This window comes from Vulpes vulpes, chromosome 12, assembly GCF_048418805.1.
Source record: "Vulpes vulpes isolate BD-2025 chromosome 12, VulVul3, whole genome shotgun sequence".
In the NCBI taxonomy this organism is placed as follows: Eukaryota; Metazoa; Chordata; class Mammalia; order Carnivora; family Canidae; genus Vulpes; species Vulpes vulpes.
This window is the reverse complement of record NC_132791.1, coordinates 141,551,905-141,567,420: the sequence shown is the minus strand read 5'-3', so window position 1 is coordinate 141,567,420 and position 15,516 is coordinate 141,551,905. Positions and strand designations below refer to the sequence as shown.

At 38.5% G+C, this 15,516-nt stretch overlaps 1 protein-coding gene across 4 annotated transcripts in view; it reads left to right on the top strand.

Moving 5' to 3' along the window:
• SPECC1 (sperm antigen with calponin homology and coiled-coil domains 1) overlaps nucleotides 1-15,516 on the top strand; it is a 279,082-nt gene that overhangs the window by 38,714 nt on the left and 224,852 nt on the right. The window contains exon 1 of one of the 4 annotated variants that reach the window (XM_072730491.1): nucleotides 13,202-13,497. The exons of 2 other annotated variants lie outside the window; for them this stretch is intronic. The gene's annotated coding sequence lies outside the window, so the exon portion shown is untranslated. Of the gene's footprint in view, nucleotides 1-13,201; nucleotides 13,498-15,516 lie in introns of those variants that run through there. One more of the 4 variants, XM_072730488.1, reaches the window with a different exon arrangement.

Below are 15,516 nucleotides of genomic sequence, written 5' to 3'. Positions count from 1 at the left end.
TTTCCCAGTATCAGCAAATTGTGCACAAACCAGGAAACTCCTCCTTCCACCCCCAGATCCAACTGGTGATCAAGGCCTGTTATTTCCATTTAGGTATCTTCTAATTCTGCCTTCTTTGAACTTTGCTGTCATTCTCTTCTATTGTTATTTTTCATCAAAGGTGTTTTAAACTGTTGACACTACACTCCCTGATAGTCATCCTCCATGCTGACATCAGAGCAGTCATTCTAAAATGTGAACCTGATCCTTTTGCTTATTTGCCTAAATTGTCCTCCCCAACTAGGGCTTACCAAGTCCACAAACACCTCAGCAATGTGGGTAAAGCAGTTTGAGGTTTGCTCCCAGTCTTGCTTTCCAGCTTTATCTCCTATCTCTCATGCAGGAGACAGTTCAGCCTTCACAAAAATGCTTGTTTATAGTGCTTTGCAGCATTTCAATGTAGTTTTAAAAGATGCAATAATATACAACAAATTTATTTAATTTGCAATGAAAACCATCAACTACCAGGGAAGTCAAACTGGGGGAGACTTAGCTAGTTATGTTGCAGTTTGGTCATACCAAGTTATCCTAACATTTTAGCATTAAAAAAAAAAAATCACAATATCTTGGCTAAGATTCAGGCTGTTCCAAATACTGATTTCTGACATACACTATGTTAGCCAGTCATTTGAGATCATAGAAATAGTCTTTATCGGCATTCTCAGTGTCCTGAAGAAATACTTTTATATTGTTCCTCATTTCTAATATCCATGCCTTTCCCCTTAACGGGCAGTGTATTCCAGAGTGGAAAGCAAATTCTGGTACTCACTGTCCTATTGCACATTGAAAAGACAGATTGTCTGTGACTGTAGTTTGATTCAAAATGTTTATCCGTTTTTCAGTCCTAAAGGAGGATCAGATTATTTAGATCACCAACCATTCTCTGAGAAAAACAGCAGTCGTGCAGTTTGGCATTTAGTACAATTATTCTGTGCAGGAAGCAGCTCCTTTTCTGCTTGGTTGCCCACATACCAGCTCTTCCATCAGTGTTGGTCCTGGGGGCTCTTTCTCCACTGCACACCTAGGCCCTCGAATCTGAATCCCAAACATGAAAGGGACTGATTCATACCCTGCACAGAGGTTCCAATCAGTGGTAAATTGAAATGATTTGGCAGCCCACACAGAAGCTCACAATTCCTCTTCCACATGGCATGCTACTGGTATTCTCTGTGCAGTATTTGAAAAGGAATTTTGCTAACATCTTGTTCTGTTTTCTTTCTGACCAAAACACGTATCATTAATGTTGTGGCCATTCTTAAAAATGATTCATTTATGAGCACATGACTGCATGTGTTTTATCTCTGAGGAGTGCAACTTTAAAACGATGCCTCAATAGTTTTGCTCATTTCCTCCAGTGATGAATGCATTGGTGTTGCACCGAGAAACATTATTTCGCCCTCCAGACAGAACTTGGTTGGTTTACCAAAGAGGCCACTGTGCTTTATTACCACCACTACTTCAGAAGCTCTGTAAAAACAAAGGGGTGCTCCAGCCTTAGGAGCAAATGGATGAATGGTCCCATAAATTCCAATTTCTCAGGCTTCGCCAGTGTACCTCCTATCTTCACTTCCCTTTTTTCAACTGCCCATATGACATATCACTTGACAGGCAGGGTGTGCATCTCTCCATCTTGCATTTTAGTCCTGTTCAATAGCATGATCTTATCATCGTTAAGAGTCATATTTATGTCACTCGCAACCTGACTTTTACATTTCATTGAACCACTTTGCTATTTTAATTTTCCTGAATGGATTTAATGTTACAAAATAGAAAAAGGTGAAAATTGTGAATTTTAACAAATATAAAAACCAGCGCGTCAGTATTGTGAAAATATAGTAATAAGACTAAGATTAACCACATTCTTTTAATTGAAGGTCAGCTGCAGAAAAATGACCAGTGCAAGTATAAATTCCAAACTTAATGATTATATTAAGAATATAACAAGATTCCAGTGAAAATAATTTTACATTTCATTTACGAAATATATGTGAACCAAATTGTTTCATTTGTTTGTTTTGAACTCAAAATTCCCAGAGTGCCTTTAGATATTCTTTAGTCCCATTTTTTCTTTCATTTATTGGACAAACATTTACAAAGTGTTCTGCACTGGGCACTCAGTGCAGTGAGGAGATGCAGTAAATAGAACAGGGTTTTTGTCCTCAGGGAGCTGATGTTTTTGCATGCGTGGTTTTCTATATCATATCCAGTCTGTACATTGTGGCTTATTTTTCTATTTCTCCTTTTTTGACCTGTGTTTCAGATACATAAACTATTTTACAATCTTGGTCCTCATTTCAAATAACTTTGTGCTCCAGTCTTAAGCATACTATGATAATTTTAGTATCAATCCTTGTGTATACGGACTTAGAAATCCTTGTGTGTACTTAAATTTTTCAAGTATAATACAAAAAACATTCTTACAAAAATTCAAATACAGAAATAGAATAAAATAGGGGTCATCTGGGTGGCTCAGTGGTTAAGCGTGTGCCTTGGGCTCAGGGTGTGATCCCAGAGTCCTGCATTGGGCTCCCTGCAGGGAGCCTACTTCTCCCTCTGCCTATATCTCTGCCTCTCTCTGCTCTTATGAATAAAGTCCTTAAAAAAAAAAAAAAGAGTAAAATATGAAAAGTCCACTTTAAAAATCTCCACTCAGGCTGCCTCCCAGGAGCCATATGCACAAGTGTGTGAAAGTGTGTATTTCCCACATTTTTCCTAACACTTTTATCCCTTTCAAATATATTAGTCCCTGTGAAGGACTTAGATATCATAATGCTTTAGTTCATGTTTGCTGGATACTAGGTAGGCTAAGCATCTTTTCACATTTTTATTAGTATTTTTCCTTTATGAATTACTTTTTCTTATCCTTTGCCTTTTTTTTTTTTTTGCCTTTTTTTTTTTCTGTGTGACTGTTTCTACTTGAGTTAATTTTGGTAACTGTGTTTTCCTAGAAAATTATCTGTTTTGCTGAGTTTACAAATCCGTATATGCAATTACGTCCTCTTTCTTGTTTTTAATTTCAGGTTTTGGTTTTTTTTAATCTTCAAGACCATTCTAAAAAATGGTTTCGTTTCATTAACTGTTCCTTTTATCTGTATTCATTTCTTCTTTCCCGTTTCTGTGGATTAGGGGAAGGCCCTCTCTGTACACAGACGAAGGTGGGACCAGAGATCAAAGGTCACCAGTGGTTGAGCATTTGGAAAATAACTATCGATGTCATTCTTTCCCACCCCCACCATCACAGATACAGTTCAAAATCAGCGAAGAAACCTGAGTTGAGTGAGGAATCAGACTAATGAAAATGAGAGATCAGCTTTGTTAATGATAAGGTTAACTTGGAGAAGAATGCTTGACCAGTGCTCACATTCAAACCAATGGCCCTCCCTTTCTGAATTAAACTTAACCAAGATATTCTCTCTCTTTATTTTTTTAAGATTTTATTTATTTATTCATGAGAGACACACAGAGAGAGGCAGAGACACAGGCAGAGGGAGAAGCAGGCTCCCTGTGGGGAACCTGATAGGGACTCAATTCCAAGACCCTGGGATCACAACCTGAGCCAAAGGCAGATGCTCAACCACTGAGCCACCCAGGTGCTCCTGACCAAGATATTCTTAACATAAATGCTTTATTTTTGGAAGGTTCAGCAAGAAACCAGTGAGAGTTAAATAAATCAGTTGCTTAGAGGTATCCACAACCTCAGGCAAGTTCCATCTTAATAGTTCCATGTGGAGACCGAGGTCAGGAACACAGAGTGTGTGATTTGGCAGTCCCTCACTGGTGGCTGACTGTTCAGGGCCCAAGTAGAGGCATCCAGGGACTGGTGGGAGCATGGTGGAAGGATCTTGGGGTTTGAATGGGCAGTGCGGGTCACATGAGTCTGACAGGGTAGGGAAGGAGCCTGAGACCGGGAGCAGACCAGGCTGGGAGGGAGTGTGCTGGTGGGACAACGGGAAGAGCAGAGGTCTGAGAGGCCTCTTTAAGATTCAGAATCCTGATGGCAGGAGAGTCTCAGATGGGCACGTCCCCAAGTGTGATGGAACTTGTGAGGGACTGAAGCTGAGTCATTCTTCAGACTCTCTGGGGCTCTTGTTCTTTCCCAAAATTAGTTTAACATCTGCTTGGAAACCAAAAGAGTCACTGCTTTCCTATTCCTGGCTAATTAAACAAATTCAAACATATGCATATCCTCACTCAGCATTCTCACTCAGCTCAGGAGGGAAGTGAAGTGTGGGTGGCAGGTGTATCACTAGATGCAGAAGGTGGTCAGTGCGGGGGTGGGAGGGGGGACAGCAGGGAGGATCCATCCCCAGAGCCAGACACACCCCTTGGCTACATGACCTCTCAGGCTTCAGGCGTCCTTGAGTTAATCTGGCACTACAGTATTGCCTTTTAAAAAGAAAACATATCAGTGTATGGTAACTTGTAAGTCAACAGACTTCTTGTTCCTAGCCATGCATTTACAAAAAGAGCCTCCCCTTTATGTTTTCTTGGGGAGGATGCGATGAACCTGGCCTCATGGCTCATAAGAAGGCCAACTTCACTAACCACCACGTTCGTGGTACAGTGTATCCCTCTGTAATTACTTCTCTCTATGTAATTTCCTACAGTGAAATACTATGCTTCAGAACTAAATTAAAAAGCCCTCTGAAGAGATGGTTAGGTTAACATAGAAGTCAAGTTCCTCTTAGTCAGAATGACTGTTTATGGTCAGGCTTTATAGATATTTACAAAGAAGGGCCATATATCTCCATTCTACATGCAACATCAAGTTTCAGATTATATTTAATAGATTAACATATTCATTATGACCTACTGAATTCATCAGATAAACAATTGATATTTGTACTCATTTTCTGGTAATAAACACTGGATCTGTTGCTAGCTGAATGAAGCTTGGGGACCCATGAAGTTCACCATTTTGCCTCTGGGCGTGTGTCCTTTCACCCTGCATCGTAAGAGATTCTCTTGGGTACCTCTCTGCTAATGCAAGAGTCCTAAGGATCTGACTGTGACAGTCTGCAAAAATTTGACACACATGTGTTTGAAACCCATTTAGAGTCACTTTCATCTCTTGGCTTTGTCCTGGTTATTTTTAGAGTTGATAAATTTATTTTGCAAGAGCAAAACAGAGCATTTTTAGGCTTTGATTTTTGGCTAAGGTTTAGGAAATTCTGTTCTGTGGGGAGCTGGCGGGTTTCCCACTGAGGCACTTAGGAGCTCAGCCTGCACAGAGGTTTCCTTCAGCATTGGTCTGGAGTTATCCATCCAGCTCTTGACACTGCCCAACCTCCATGCAAATGAACACCTAAACATGTCTTTGTAGCCCGTCATCTTACCCTGTTCTTAGATAATCCAAGAATAGAGATTTCATGGTTCCTGCAGAGGACATTTATCCAGGGTTTAATTATTTCTGCAATTATGAAAGTCTTCCTTGGGTCAAATGAACTTACTTTCTGTAGTATAAGCCATCGGTCACAGAGTCTGATGCTCTCATGATAGATAATTACTCTTATGCTTAAACAGTATTTTTTAAAATGTAAAACTGTTACATATTCACTGCAGTTAGTGTAGAAAAATCTTTAAAGCATAAAGGAAGTTAACCAGAGATAGCTATCTCTTCTTAGTAATTTATTTTATTTTTTAAATTTTATTTTGTTGTGATAAGAACACTTAACAGAGAGCTCTACTCTCTCAGCAAATTTTAAGTGTACAATATATTATTGGACTATAGGTGCAATATTGTATAGCAGATCTCTAGAGTTTACTCATTTTGCTTGGCTAAAACTTTATGCTCACTGATTAGTAACTCCCCATTTCCCCTTCCCCCCAGCCCCTGGCAACCACCATTCCACTCTTTGATTCTATGAATTTGACTACTTTAGATACCGCATATAAGTGGAATCATGCAGTTTTCATCTTTCTGTGCCTCCTTTATTTCACTTAGCAGAATAACCTCAAGGTTCATCCAGGTTGTTAAATATTATAGATTTCTTTCTTTTTTAAGGTTCAGTAAGTATTCCATTGTGTGTATATATATATATCATATCTTCTTTATCCATTCATCTGTCAGTGGACATTCAGGTTGTGTCCACATCCTCACTATTGTGAATAGTGCCACAATAAACATAGGAGTGTTAATATCTCCTAGAGATCCTGATTTCAGTTCTTTTGGATAAATACCCAAAAGTGGGGTTGCTGGATCATATAATAGTTCTATTTTTAATTTTTAGAGGAACCTCTACACTATACAATATTCCATAGTGGCTGCACCATTCTGTATTCTCATTCTGTATTCCAACTGCTCCAGGTTCCTAGGAACACTGTCTTTCGGTTTCCTAATAATAGGCATCCCAGCAGGTGTGAGGCGATATCTCATTGTAATTTTGATCTGCACCTCCCTGACAATTAGTGATGTTGACCATTTTTTCACATACCTGTTGGCTATTTGTATGTCTTTGAAGAAATGTCCATTTGAGTCCTTAGCCCATTTTTAAACCAAGTATTATCTTTTTCGTTCGTTTTATTGCTCTTGAGTTGTCGGAGTTCTTTGTATATTTTGGAGATTAACCCCTTATCAGGTTTATGGTTTGCAAATATTTTTTCCCATTCCATAGATTGCCTTTTCACTTTGTCGATTGTTTCCCTTTGCTGTGCACAAGCCTCTTTAGTTGGATATATATAGTCTGCTGGTTTATTTTGTTTTGTTGCCTGTGGTTTTGGTGTCATATGGATGAAATCATTATGAAGACTAATGTCATGAAACTTTTGCCCTGTTTTTTTCTAGGGATGTTATAGTTTTGGATCTTCTGTTTAAGTCTCTAATCCATTTTGAGTTCATCTGATGTGTGGCATAAGGGTCCAGTCTTATTCTTTTGCGTATAGATATCTAGTTTTCCCACCACCATTTGTTGAAGAAACTATCCTTCCCCATTACAGATGCATTGCAAACCCTATCAAAATCCAATAGTATTTTTTGTAGAAACAGAAAAAGCAATTCTTTTTTTTTAAGATTTTATTTATTCATTCATGAGAGACACACAGAGAGAGAGAGAGAGAGAGAGGCAGAGAGGCAGAGAGGCAGAGACACAGGCAGAGGGAGAAGCAGGCTCCATGCAGGGAGCCTGATGTGGGACTCAATCGGGACTCCAGGATCACACCCTGGGCTGAAGGCAGGGGCTAAACCGCTGAGCCACCCAGGTATCCAGAAAAAGCAATTCTAAAACTCATATGGAACCATGAAGAAAATACAAATAGTCCAATCAATCCTGAGAAAGAACATAGTTGGGGTATCATACTTCCCGCTCAAGTTCTCTATAAATAAATAAATAGATAGATAGATAGATAGATCAATAAAAGCTTTAAAAAAATAATGTAAAATATACTACAAAGCTATAGTAATCAAAAAGTATGGTACTGGGATGAAGACACACATAGGAACCAATGGACTAGAATAGAGACCAGAGATGTAAATCCATGCATATATAGCCAGTTAGTCTTCAACAAGGATGCCAACAGTAGCCATTTTTAGTATATAAAGCTTCTCTAAGTCTATTTTTCTTTTTTTTAAAATGTTATTTATTCATGAGAAACACAAAGAGAGAGGCAGAGACATAGGCAGAAGGAGAAGCAGGCTCCCTGTGGGGAGTCCGATGTGGGACTTGATCCCAGGACCCAGGAATCATGACCTGAGCCAAAGGCAGATGCTCAGCCACTGAGCCACCCAGGCATCCCTAGGTCTATTTTTCTTTTACCTAAGTAAATATGGCCTCCTACTGTATACACCATTTGTAGTCTATTTTCCACTAAATATACTGTAATTATTCCATATCATCATATATTTTACAGTATTACTTTAGAAATTGAGATATAATTTACCTACCATAAAATTCACCTTTTATAAAAGTGTGCAATACAGTGATTTTCTTGTATATCCACAAACTTGCACAATAGTCACAGCTATCAAATTCCAGAACATTTTCATCATCCCCTCAAAAATTCTGAAGCTTTTAGCAGTCAGTACCCCCTCGTGCCCCTCCCTTCATCTCATGGAAAGCACTAATCTACTTTCTATGTTTATGGATTTGCATATTCTGGAAATTTCATATGAATGTCCTCATACAGTATGTGGCTTTTTGTGTCTGCTCTTTTCACTCAGTAGAAAGTTTTTGAGGAGTTGTAGCATGTATGAGCATTTCATTCCTTTACTTTTTTTACTTTATTTCTTTTTACTAATTTTCAGTTTTTCAGGGTCAATGAGTAAAATTGTGGATCATAATGGTAACTCTGTGCTTAACTTTTTGAAAGACTGTCGCACTGTTTTTTCATAGTGGACACATCATTTTCCATGAGAGTTCTGATTTCTCCACATCCTTGTAAGCACTTGTTTTTGTCTCTCTGTTTGTCTGTACCCATCACTAGTAGGTGTGAAGTGGTATGTCGTAGCTTTGATTTGCACATCTCTAATGCCTAATGATGGTGAACACTTTTTATGTGCTTATTGGCCATTTGTATATTTTATGTTCTCTTTGGAGAGATGCCTGTTTGACTCTTTTGCCCATTTTTTAGTTATTTGTCCCTTTATGTGTTCTAGAGAACAGACCCATATATCAAATATATGATTTGCAAATATTTTCTTCCATTATGTAGGTTATCTTTTCACTGCCCTTTGAAACACGAAAGTTTTTAATTTTTATGAAGTCCAATTTATATAATTTTTTGTTTGTTGCTTGTGTTTAATATCTCTAAGAAAACATTGCCAAATCCAAGGACATGAAGTTTTACACTTATGTTTCCTTCTAAGATTTTTATATTTTTAGTTGTTACATTTTTGAGGTAATTTTTATATGATATGAAATAAGAAGCTACTTTCATTATTTTGTATAAGATGGATATCCAGTTGCCCCAGCACCATTTGTTAAAAAGACTGTTCTTACCCCATAGAATGGTCTTGGTACTCTTGTCAAAAGTCAACTTCCACAAATATATGGATTCCCAGTTCTATTTTACAGATCTGCATATGTCTGTCCTTGTGTCAGTACCACACAGTGTTAATTGCTATAGTTTTGTTTCAAGTTTTAAAGTTGGCAACTGCGAGTCTTTCAACTTTGTTATTCTTTTCAAGATTGTTTTGATTATTCTGAGTCCCTTGTATTTCCATATGTTATAGAATTAGCTTGTCAATTTCTGCAAAAAGAGGAACTGGAATTTTGATAGGGATTGTGTTGAATCTGTGGATCAATTTGAGGAGTGTTGCCATCTTACGTTTTAACCATACATAATATGAGATGTCTGTCCATTTAAGACTTCTTTAATGTTTTTCAACGTTTTATAGTTTTTAGTGTACAACTCTTGCACCTATTTTGTTAAATATATTACTAAATATTCTTTTCCTTTTGATGCTACTATAAATATAGTTGCTTTCTTAATATTTTGGATTTTTCACTATAAGTGTATAGAAGTGAAAATGGTTTTTTTTTAATTTTTTATTTTATTTATTTATGATAGGCACACAGTGAGAGAGAGAGAGAGAGGCAGAGACACAGGCAGAGGGAGAAGCAGGCTCCATGCACCGGGGGCCCGACGTGGGATTCGATCCCGGGTCTCCAGGATCGCGCCCTGGGCCAAAGGCAGGCGCTAAACCACTGCGCCACCCAGGGATCCCGAAAATGGTTTTTATATAATGATCTTGTATCCTGCAACTTTGCTGAACAAGTTTATCAGCTCTGCTTTGTTGTAGATTTTTTGAGATTTTCTACATATAAGATCATAAGGTAATAGAGATAGTTATGCTTTTCTTACCAGTCTGGATGCCTTTCTTCTCATTGCCCAATTTCCTTGGTTAAAGATTCCAAGATAATGCTGACAAAAAGTGGTGAGAGCAGACACATCTTTATCTTGTTTCTGATGTTAGAGGAAAGCTTTCAGATTTTCATGAAATGTGATGTTTGTAGTTGCCCTTTATCAAATTGAGGAGTTTCCCTTTTATTCCTGGTTTGTTGAGTATTTTTATTATGAAAGTGCATTGGATTTTGTCAAATACTTCTTCTTCATCTATTGGGACAATCCTTTTGTTTTGTCCTTCATTCTATCAATATGGTGTATTACATTGATCAGTTGTCATATGTTGGACCAACCTTGAATTCCTGACATAAATCCCTCTTGGTCATGGTGTATAATCCCTTATATATGTTGCTAGATTTGATTTGTTGGTATTTAACAGGTACCCGGTTAAGGACTTTTACATGTATGTCATAGGGAATATTGATATAGTATCACTTTTAATGGCTGCATGATATTTAATTATTTGGATATACCATAATATAATTAATTAGACTTATTTCCTTTGCTTTCATTGTTACAATCAAGGATGAATTTATAATTCCTGCACATATGGTTTTGCATTCATTCGTGATTATTTTCATAGGATACATTTCTATAAATGGGATAACTGACCCAAAGGTTGTGCAGAGATGTTTGTCTTGTTTTGTCATTGGCATTTATGTTTTATTTATAGGATTTTCCTTATTTGCAGAGGTTTTTTATTTTCAAAGTCAAATCTGTTTCTTTTTTATGTATTCTGCCTTTGTATGTGTGGGCTCAGAGAGGGCTTTCTCACCTTGTTCGGCTACACAATCTCCTCTTTCCTTTTAGTTTTGATAATGCTTTTTTTTTCTCCACTTAAATTTTTATTCTGCCAGAATTCGTTTGGATATAGTGTGGGGTACTCTTTTTTTTTTTTTTTTCAAATGATTAGCTAATTTTCCCAATGCCATTTTAAAAAGCATTCTTTATCCTCAGATTAGTAATGCTATCTTTATCCTAATTCTTATATTTGGGATTTTTTGTGATCCATTGACAACGTTTCTATTCCTGAACCACACCATTGCAATTATTTTGCTTCTCTGGTCTGTTTTAATATCTGACAGTACAAGTTCCTTTTCATATTTTTTTCAACAATGTTCTTCTACGGAGGAGAATGAATTATTCTATATCTTCTATAGAGAAGAATCAATTATTCTACCAAGTGCATTTTAGAGTAGTTTTATAAAGCATTTTTTCACACCTCTTAATCCTGTTAGAATTTTTGTTGAAATTATAGTACATTTATATAATTATTTTGTGGAGAATTGGAGTATCATCCAATTAGATATTCATTCATCCACCCAGTCTTCTCTTTATTTTTTTTTAAAGATTTTATTTATTTATTCATGAGAGACACAGAGAGAGAGTCAGAGACATAGGCAGAGGGAGAGGCAGGCTGCCTGTGGGGAGCCCAATGTGGGACTCGATCCCCGACCCTGGGATCACGCCCTAGTCGAAGGCACACGCTCAACTGCTGAGCCACCCAGGCATCCCCAGTCCTCTCTTTTGTTGTTCAGTAAAATGTTGTAGATTTTTAGGGGGTGATTGTAATTTTATTACCAGATTTATTCAGAGATATTTTATAGTTATTTTTGCGTGTAAGCAGGATTTGTTTAGCCTGCAATAACTTATTTAAATGTATTGGTATTATACAATTTAATAAATGTTATTATTTTTAGAAAATTTAGAAGATACAGTGTGAATTTAAAAAATAAATGATCCACAATCCCCAGAATAATAATAGTCAGAATAAGATATAGCCACCCTTAACACTTTGTGTACATCCTTCTACGAATTGAGAAAGTAAGACCCAATCACGTGAAAGGCTTAATCCAAGGTGCAAGGCACTAACTTGTTATCTTTTTCCCTGTCCAGCATTTTCTTGTTTGGGGGGACTGCTCTTGTAAGTAGTGGGGCTGTCAGTTACCCAGGTCTTTCTCCCTTGCCATGGGGCTGGACAATGTATCATGGTGAAGTTCTTTTCTGAGGAGTGCCTCTCTTCTGATGTCTTGAATACTACAGACTTCTAACATAGACTGCTGCTGGGAAAGGCTCTCCCATCCCAAAAGCACCATGTTTAAATGAACTGACCTTGGGGAAGCAGAGCCAAAAGGTGATGAAAACAAATTCCTGATGACTTTTGAACCTCCAGGTCTCCATCACTAGACTTTCCAGTTAGTCAAGCCAGTAAATTTGCTATTTTGCTTAAGCAAGGCTGAGTTGGAGTTTTGTCACTTGCAGAGTCCCAACCACATCATCTCCTGTGTCTCTGCCATGATGCCATGCACAGAGTGGGGGAGCGGGGAATGCCCGGGTGAGTTAGGTCCCTTTATTCCTCTGACCCCTGGGAGAATGGATAATCTTTGGTGAGAGCAGGTCCCATGCATTGTCACTTGCTTTCTTTAAGGCAAAGAAGGAAAGCCACCAAAGGCAGCAGTGTTTGCCAGGGTGGCAAGAGGCCACAGTTGTAATAACAGCTCTCACAGGAGAAGGCCAGCTTTAAGCTGCATGACCGCAGCTCCTTACTGTGATCTGTCATTAGAAACGCAAAGTCTGCATATGAGGAGTGGAATTACAGCGAACCCCGGGGGTGGGGTGGGGGGGATTCAGTGTCACTGAGGCTCTGCAAACTCATAACTGACTCCTAAGAGCTCTCTGCCATGGACGAGATACTTGGCTGCTTTTCACACCTATTATCCAGTAAAATTGCAGTTAAACTCCAACTTATGGCAGTGACTAAGCTCAGCCTAGCCCTAATGACTCCGGTTCTTGGTGAGTATAGATATAACACATGCTGCTTGTTTACCTTCCTAAATTTCTTCCATGTTTTTACAGGCAATCTCATCATCACTGGGGCATGTAGACCATCCGTAGTAGCAGGGAACATGGACCTCAGGTTTTGTGAGGGCGCTCCTATAATTCTGATGAATTCAAAATTAGTTATGAAAATATTTAGAATGAAAAAAGAAGTTACAACAAATTACCAGAGGCTTGGAGGTTTAGATGCCTTATCTCTGAGCATGCTTTACTCAGCTCACTAGAGCTGCCTGCTTTAAAATGCTTCCTGATCATAACCTGACTTCCCCATCCCACTTAGAACATTCGACAGACAACCGCAGGTTAAGGCAAGTGAGGGGCCTTGAGGCTTCAGGGCAAACTCACCTTTGAAGACAGACAGGCTTTTTTTTTTTTTTTTCTCTGTTTGATATCTCAGGAAACAGCAAGAAACTCGTCAGCCCTCTATCTTTAAATCCTTATGTTTTAGAGAGGTACAAATTAAGTATGCAGGAACCAGTAGGATAGAAGTGATTTTGGACTGTGTGTGTGTGTGTGTGTGAGAGAGAGAGAGAGAGAGATTGTGAGAGACGTAGGGAGGGAGGGAGAGGGAGTAGGGAGGGGCTGGGGGGCAGGCTGTCAGAAGCCCTGGAGCCCAGAGCCCGCCTGCTTCCTGAGTGAAGCATTGCTCAAATGCTCACTGCCCGGGCCCCTTGAGTGTGGTTTTCCTCCCTGGCCAGCACCAAACCCCAGAATAGTGCGGCTGACTTGCTGATTGAGGTCAGCAGCTCCCGGGAGGCACGAGAAGCGAAAGCCTTTGCAGTAAGTACATAGTTGGTTCTTATTTAAGATGGGGATAGAAAATCTTAGAAGAATAGCTCTATCTGCGGGGAAGAGGTTCTTCTGCTTTAGGTATAATGTCTAACATACCCAATGAATCTTGATATGACTAAAGCATGATTAATACATTTTTTGTGTGTGTGATTCATGGACTAGATAAGTTAATGCTACAGACATGCTTTTGGGGGGGTGCTAAAAATGGATTTGAAACTCATCTTCTGACATCTTGAAAAAAAATAGTCTTTTTTTCCCCTGCCTATTACTTTTTTCATCTTGCAAAGTAAGGATAATTAATGCTGACTTTAAGTTAATGTATAGAGATTTTTTGGGGTTCTTTTTGGAAAAGAAATCCTCTCAGTAGGTACTAATTACTAGTAGTGTGGAGGTCTATTTTCACAACCATGGTGAATAGGGCTGCTTCTGTGCATTCTTTTCACCAAGTGTGGGACGTATGAAGTCCCATGGAAAGAGTGGCCCACTTGACTGGTTCTTTGCCCCCCTGGAAGATTCTAGAGCCCTCTCCCCTTGAAGATGAGTACTGTGAAGTGTGCCCTCTCATCTTGCAGAGGGCCTGATAATGTCCCAGAGCTTAATATCTGGGCCAAACATTGTGCTTATGAGACCCAGATGGCAAAGCTTCAAAGATATGACAAAGATAGAGGCTTTTCTAGGAAGTTACTTACTATATGGTTTCTGTTTAGACAGTATTTTGCACTAACCACCCCTCCCCCAGCCCTCACACCCACCCTCACCCCAGCAAGAGGCACAGGCTACTTTGGAATGTCTCTTCACCATTCTCTTTTCTAGAAATGAAGGGGCTTCTCCCTCTTTTTTCTTTTAATTTCTTGGTGGAATAAAATATTTTGCTCAGTAATGCAGGAAGTTGATATTTTAAGTTTACTCGAACAATGTGATTTTCCTCCCTCTCCTTAGGATGCAAAGATTAAAAAAAAAAAAAAAAGACACATGTTCATCACTTCTACCACAGGACTCACTAACATGGCTCTGTTTTTTGTTCTTTTACAACTGAGCTCCACAGACTGTGTATCTAGTTGAGAGTAGATGTTTCACTTCCTTTAATCTTCCCTTTGCCAAGTGGTAAAGTAAGTGTCTCAGCAGGAGAAACCCACAAAAGTAGAGGGAGCCCAAAATTAATGAGACTAAACTTTCAAGTGAGAATAGACACTATGTATGAAGTAGCTTCCTCATTTCAATCCCCCATCCATCGTCAGGGAAAACATGTTAACACTTTGTCATATGACAAAAATAACATTTTTGAGTACTTGCTGTTTGATAGATACGGCAGTCAGGTTATCTCATTTGATTCTCAAAACACCCCCATGTAGTGGCTGCATTTATGGTCTTCACTTGATAGGCAAGGAAACTGAGGCACAGAAAGATTTCTTAACTGGGTAGAATGGTACAGCTGGGGTTGGGACTTAAGCTCTTTCTAAATCCACAGTAAATTTAGAAATTAGAGAAAATATTAACTCAATCCCACACCCTCAAGCAGTTAAAATTTCTCTATTTCTTTCTACTTGTACAAACTAGGTATTATATAGCATAGGGGTTTTTTAATGTTATGAGTTTCACAATTATTTTTAATGGTATATAATGTTCTAGTAAGTGTTCCATCAATTGCTTAATATTCCTTGTTCTTATAAATCAGGTTGCTTTCCTCTTTTTATTATTGTTTGTTTTCTTGCTAATATGAATAATCTTTTAGAGGCACCTGGCTGGCTCAGTCAGTAGAGCATGTGACTCTTGATCCTGGGGTTGTGAGTTCAAGCCCCAAGTTGAGTGTAGAGATTACTAACAAATAAAAATCTTTAAAAAAAAAAAAAGAATATTTCAGTAACTACATTGTTTATATGATTTCCCCCAGGTTTCTGGATCATATCTGTAGAATAGATTCTCAGGCATGGGATTACTAGGTAAAAGGGGCATGGACATTTATTTTAATGGTGCTAAATTACTCTCTACCAACACTCTTGTGGAGTC